Raw genomic sequence first — 7415 nt, 5'->3', positions numbered from 1 at the left:
GGATAAATCAAGATCCCAGGCTCCTGCAAGACAATGACAATTAACAGCATGATCACACCAAGAGATTTGTGGGTTAGCTTACTGCAGTTAAGATTTAAAAAAAGAAAATTGAGATGTGATTTTGCATGATGAGAAATCCATGAAAGACTCACAGTGACAGGGTATTTTTATGGTGACCAGTGCAGCATCATATTTAGACTATAGAAATAAGAGATGTTAATGGTGAAATCCCGGCTCATGAAGCACAGAAGCTCCTGAAGCTTCTTTAGAGAAGCTCAGTACTCTTTAAAAGGAGCAAGAAGATGTTTCAAAGAAAAAATATAGACAGACTGTCCCAGCCATGTAGAAATTTGAAGCTGAGGTGTGAGGGTTCTTGGATTCCCAAGTATAACTCCATGAATAACAACACTGTTTTTCAGGGTTTCTAGTGCAACAGGCAGAAAACAAGCAGAAACAATTGGCACATTTTTGAAGCTGGATAACAGACGAATACAAAGGCTGTAATTTCAGATTCTCATTAGGAAAAAACCACAGTTCATTTTTACAGCATGCACATTGAGGTTTTGTTACTAAGGAAGCCAAAGCAAACCATTGGACATGAGGCTCTGTTAGGGTTTAAGTCAAGCCGGCAATAAACCAGGGGAGACACTCCCTGTTAACCCTCTACCTCCCACCACCTCTTTCCTGTAGATTGGAAAGATGATAGGAAAGATAAGGAGGAAGGAAGAAAGACTTAGACTTCAAGTTGGAAGGTTCTAAAGGCTTTTACTAATGCTACTAATAAATAGAGAATATATATACAAAATATACAAAACCAATCTTGAATGCTCAATGTGGAGTTGGTGTCACTTCAGCGGCAGCAGGGCTGGGTGTGGGGAGCTGGGGTGGCTCCAGCAGGCGCAGGTCAGGCCCCCAGAAGACATGGGTGGGACTTCACAGCAAACTGGAACCTGGTTGCAGGGCCTGAGGCCTGTAGATCGCAGACAGACAGGGTCCTTTCTAAATGCCAGCCATAGTCAAAGAGAGAGTGATCACCCTCTTATATAAGGGGTATGATGATTATGGGGTGGAATTGGTCAATTTAAGTCACCTGTTCCATCCACCCCTCCTCAAACATGCTCCTCTCACAACAAAATGTGGGAAAACTTATCAGTCTTTCTTTGGCTACCATAGTAATAAATCTAAACATGAGCTTCTTCAGCATTCTGTTGGTCTTATCAGCATCGAGTACAGCATCCTAGGAAAAGTATGCAGGCTAAAACTCAGGAAAGTACAGCCACCTAGAAGAATTTAGCTGAAAGAAAAATCACTAAAAGAGAACCGGTCTTGTTTTTAACAAAAACAGGACAGGCTCAGATCCAAGAAAGAGAAAATAATTCCAAAGTCCATATCTAGATATAACCTACACAGTGTAATGGGAAACACATCCCTTAGCTCTGTGATGGTTTCCTCTGAAAAATCTTCATGTTCTGAGCAAGCCAAGCTGACAGCATTCCCCTTATTTTGACAAATCCAAAGCAAACACCCATCTTAGATGCCAATTCTGTTCCTTTCTTTGAAAAGTGTGGGGTTTTGTTTGTTTTTTTTGTTTGTTTGTTTGTTTGTTTTGTTTTCTCAAGTAACACCTTCATCAACATATTCTTGCATAATTTTCTCCCTGGAGTAGAACATTAGCCCTTTTTAATTACTTGTACCTGGTACTGCTACTACAGTTTCTGCCGTCAACTTTTCTTACCACTCTCCAGTAGCCAAGGCATCATCTAGGTTTACATATAGAGGCCCCAGACTCCTTTTCCTCCTGTAAGGTTTTCTTAAAGCTTGATACCTGTACGAATCCCACCTAATATGCCTGGATGTAACATGACACATTAAAAGTCTCTTTTTTAAAACACTACTAGCTTCTAAAATCGGGATAAATTTGGGGATCATAGTTTAATGAAGAACAGGCAGTAGAAATATATTGGGTGACCTAAGGCCAGGGCAGTTGTCAGCAATACTACAGCTTCAGAGTGAAGAAGCCTGACAACAAATTATCTCCTCTTGCCTGTATTTGTCCTCCAAGGTGATGATTCAGCCAGCACACCAAGTACTAGACCTGTTACCTCTGGAATACCCACATGTTACAGAGAATATTTCAGGAAAATGAGCAGAGCTGAAGCAATGTTCAGGAAGATGTGAGAGAGTATTGTAGAATAATTTTGTTCCCAAGGGACCTCTGTCAGTCAGTGATCCATCACTTGGCCCATGACCACCCATGGAGCTTAAAGGAGTGCCAGCTGAATCAAGCTGCCCCAGGCCTTGTCCAGTAGAGCTGGGAAGATCCACAGGAGTGGAGATCCAATGGCTTCTCTGGGTCTCTCTTCCTGGGTCAAGAATCCATTCTGGGGACGAAGGGGTTCCTTTGGTCTCAGTCACCCGGAGGCACCCCGCCTCCCTGCACAAGACAGGTCACCAGTCGAACCACAGGTAAAGATGTCTCAGCTCCTTACTCCTGCCCCTGCTCTACACCAGAGCTCATCTAGACCCTACCAGCTGCAAGCACAGGCTGAGGGGAAGAAGATGAATAATTTCCTACCAGACTTGGTAGGAGTTAGTGCTGAGAAGAAAGCTGAAGAGGGTATGAAAATGCTGCAGTGCTCACCTCAGCATGGGGCACAGCACTGCAGAGAAGAACTGCACCACCGCAGCTGAAGCCCCATGCGTTTCCTGACCTAACCTTGAGGATCAAGGAGACCCCAAAGCTTGGAAGCCCAGAAAATGCAGGGTCTCATCTGAGATGGAATAGAAGTGTCTTTCAGGTGACACAGGCCACTTCTGTGGTGGCTTGTGCTGGCAATGGGGGAACCTTTATACTTATGGAACAAGAAAAACTATGATGCTGAAGAAGCAGCTCTTGAAGGACTTGTTGCTTGCTGTCACTGCATATGGGAGAAAGCCCTTTGCACAGATTAAGCCTTCAGCTGGTCTCAGTGAATTAGCTATGGTCAGGACATGGGACATGTTAGCGAGTCAGAGAAAATAAACGCCCATGCATGATGCAAGGCCCACAGCTGCAGTGTCCTGGCAGGACTATTGGACAGGAGGCACAAGTGCAACCAGTGTAGTAAATATGAGAAACCCTCCCATACATCACAGTCTTTGGGAGCCCTGACTTCGGGAGCCCTGACTTGCCTTTGTAATAACACTACCACACTCCAAATATTCTTCCATACCTACCCAAAACAAACCACCAGCAGGAAAAACAGGCTGCAGATCAGATGCGGAACATTCAGTTTGGCATAGAAGGAGCTGACATGAGTCTCAGTTCATCTTCCATACGCCTTATGACATTGTTAATATGAACACATACATTCCTGCTCTGAAGTTACTTTGAAAGCAGATGTTGTAGATAATATGCAAAAATGACCTGAAAATGGCTGATGTAATTTGCTATCTTCTTTAACGTTCCTGCAACAAAAAGATCTTGGGATTCTGCCTTCTATCCAAACCGTGTTGAAAAAGATGCTTAAAAAAAATATTAACCTAACAAGTCATTTTTGCTGGACATAAATTGAACACATATGATTCAGCTGCTGACTCAGATTTAAACAGAAGCAAGAGACAAAATTCCTGAACCTAGGGTAATTTAGAGGTGTAAGTAGGGCAACAACACATTGTCAAGTTTTATGATGAGCTTGAGTCCGTGTAGGAGGACCCACAAGGGAAAACATACTGAACAAGGCAGAGACTGCTGCAAACAGGGATTGGGGTTTGCATACCCTGTTGCAGTCCAGCTGTCTCTGCAATGAGATCAAGTTCTCATGGCACTAAATTACTGTATGTGAACGTAAATTTTCACTAGTAAGACCTCTCAAAACGCAGAAGTAAAATCCCAGTCTTCTGGAAATAATTTGGTAATCAAAGGAGGGGATCCTAAAAGCTTGGAGACCAGAAGGCAATTATAAAGTTAATGTTTTTTCTCTTAAATTAGTGGTTTACTATCTGGGTAGCACTGGGGAAAATGGGCCAGAGTAGGGGTTAACTTTTCTTTATTTGTGGGTGCTTTGGTAGGCAAATGTAGGCCTGACAACTAGACCAAAAGCCTGTTAGTGTTTTGCTATTGTTGCATTGCATGAAAAACATTATGAACCGTGCTGTCATACCAAATGTGCCATTGTCTGAAAGTTGCTCTTTTCCCAATTTGCTCAGGACAGAGAGGAATTTTAAAATAGACGTTTTTCATCTTATGGTTCTTGTTCATTTGACTGCCAGGCCTGTAAATTATCTTGTTAGAAGACTTTTTTTATGAGGATTTGATGCTTTGCTGTACAAAAGGATTAATGTGTGGTTTTGCTCCTGGTTTTAAATACAAGCAGACCTTTCTGCATGCTCTGTAGAGGAGATGCAGGAGTAGATTTGGGAAGCTTTTGTCTCCATTTCAGAAGCAGTAACCCTGCAGCAGGCTAAAAACCTGAGTTCCCAATGTTCACATGAATAAATGGAAAATACTTTAGCAAAGAGGAAAGCAACTTCCCATCAGAACCTTCTATGGCTTAATTGAAACTGGCACACCTGTATCAGACATTTGCATCTTGATAACTGGGCAGATTCCACCATTTTTTTTTTAGACACTTAACATCAGCAACCTGTGATAAACATGCTAAAATAGTAGTTTTTTCACACTGGTGCTATGGAAAAACTCCTACAATTTCATGCAAATGAGTTTTAGCCTAGCAGGTGCCCTCCACTGTGTGGTGTGTATTTTCCTGTGTTATTAGTGAGATTAGTTAAATTACAGTATTTCTGATGTGCCTTAGAACAACAAGTCAAAGGGGAATTGACTGCCAGTATGTGACTGACTCTTATTCTGCAGCTGTTCAATCATATTTCCAAGGCAAGCAATTAGTGCATTTGATCCTGGGATCCAGAACAATTCACAGCAAAGGCAAAGCATACCAAACATCACAGACCATGAGAAGCTTTGGATTGAGCAGTGCTTGTTGTTCATGCCATGTGTATGTTCCCAGCAAGTGGCAGTCCATGCTGTTATATCTACCTTCTCCTGTCAATGGGATTTGTCATAATAAGTATCTCCATTCATGGCTTGTTCACTATTAATTTCAAATTACTCTAGTTTAAACATTGAACATTATCTAGCACAGTTGCTGTTCACTGGTATTATTCTACTTAGTCTTTTATTTTCCTAATTAGTTAACATGCTGTTACTTGAAATTGTGCTGGTCTGCCAAATTAGAATCAGATTTTAAAAACCAACATGAACTATTAACATAGGACATTAACATATGCTTGAAAATTCCCTGAGAGCTTCAGTGATTGATTTACTCTGAAGTCTTTTATCTAAATGAGCCTAGATGTTGAACCTAAATAAAGGTAGGAAAGTTAATTTGGCTTTTACTATAGAATGAGCATAACAGGTCTACCTTCCAAGTTGCCAACTGCTGTAAAATAGCCAGAGGCCAAACGAGAAAATTAGTTAAGTTTAAATATAAGAATGCCTTTGGCTTTAAGAATATGAACAAGTCTTATACAAGATACCTTCTTTTAGAAAAATGAAAATATGGAAGGTAGTTTGTAGAGCTAAGTTGCAGAGAGATAGTTTTTTCTGTTCTCAAAGGTATTTGAAATATTTATTTTAGTGTAGAGGGAAGCCTTATTATTGGACAGCCTTTGCTTTTACATTAATGCATGCAGATTGCTATAGACAGAGCAGAGTTCAGGGGAGAAAACCTGGCCTACATGTATTTAAAAAAAAATAGATATCAGAAACTAGGGTCTGAACCCCAGCCCTGGTATCTAAATAAATTGTGCCAATGACATCAGAAGTGATGAGCATAAAACAGCGGACTGAAAGGAAAGCTTATGAGCACTCTGTGGTGAAGAACAAGTCACCAGGAGTCTCTAAGAGTCCTGTAGAAAACAACAGTTTACAGCCATTGCAGACATCATCTCTGCCCTAGCTGAGGCGCAAGAAATAAAAGGACTAATGGAGGAGAAAGTGTATTTTCAGGTGCATGCTTCTACACTCAGGTTTTATTGTTGGGTCTCTTTCTAGATTTCAGTGTCAAATTCAAAGCTTATCTTGACAAACAAAATTCCTTGTGGCCTGGTGACTGTTCAGTCACTGGCCAGACTAAACAGTTTTACTGACTGTACTTGGAGACAAAGCAGAGGAGAACAGCTTGATTTATTGTCAGCAGGAAGCTGCCTCTTCCAATGTGAGAATTTGGGGTCTCAGGAGGCAACAGGACCCTCTGCTGTAATTTGCAGTAGTTCTTTCTGACATGAGAAAGGTTGGGGAATATTTTTTTCCCAGCAGTTTTATTCATTTTCTAAGCGAGTAAGTGAAAAGTGAAATGGGTGTGTACACTTGCCCATTTACATTAAAAAGACAGGATCTTACTGGAAACCTTTCAGTCAGCAAGGGAACCCATCTAAAAATGCAGTTGATGGTGTGCTACATGCAGAAATACACAGCTGGATTTTAGAGCATTAATGTAGCAAACTTTTAGTAAATGATTTTCATGTTGTTTTTTTTTTTGCATTAGTAGTAAGTCAGCATCATATATTGCAACATCAGCCAGAATAGCTGGCTGCATTGGCTTTGCTGTCACATTTTACATTTGTTTTACGAGCAATCAGTTCTACTTGGATTATCTTTACTGGCCTCTATGAAGTTTATCCCATGCCATTTGTATGAACATCTCCTTATATTGTCTCTGTGTAACACTGCAATGTATCTCCTGAGTATGCGTAGATACTATGACAGTTACATCTGAATGAGATTTCTGCTGGAATCAAAAATGCATCCAGGTCTATCACTTACAAGTTTTGCAGTCTATGCAGTCTATGTAGTCTATCCAGTTTTCTAAGTCAAATTATTATTCCAGCTTCCTAGTCTGAAGACACAGAATGTAAAAAATCCATCATTTATACAGATGTTAATTATTCCCTAAACATACTCAAAATTGTCTATGACAATACTGATCTTTAAAACTTGTGCTATTAAGAGCATCTATATGGTGTGGTTGTATTTTCAGCTATACTAGCATGTGTGACAGCATGGAATAGAAAACAAATCAGCCTTTGGGTGGTTAATTTCTGATGTGAGTTTAGCTCTACAACATCAAGAGAAACTTCACTGATTCTGCAGCACATAAAGGGAATTTCAAATCATAATAAGTGGGATCTCTATAAAATAATTATGTACTCAGATCTGTTAATTATGCATTGAAACAAGAACTGGGTGTTTGGTCAAGGTGGAAAGTAACTGTGAAGTTTAGCACGAGAATACAAAACCAGTACTTTGTGAAATACAATACTAGTCTAATAGACCTAAAGCAAGACCTAAACTATATCCCACACATTTTCTTAGCAGCTGTGTGATCCTGTGAAACAAGAATCATTAAGACTGAGAA

This window comes from Columba livia, chromosome Z, assembly GCF_036013475.1.
Source record: "Columba livia isolate bColLiv1 breed racing homer chromosome Z, bColLiv1.pat.W.v2, whole genome shotgun sequence".
Taxonomy (NCBI): Eukaryota; Metazoa; Chordata; class Aves; order Columbiformes; family Columbidae; genus Columba; species Columba livia.
Note: the sequence above shows the minus strand (reverse complement) of the source record.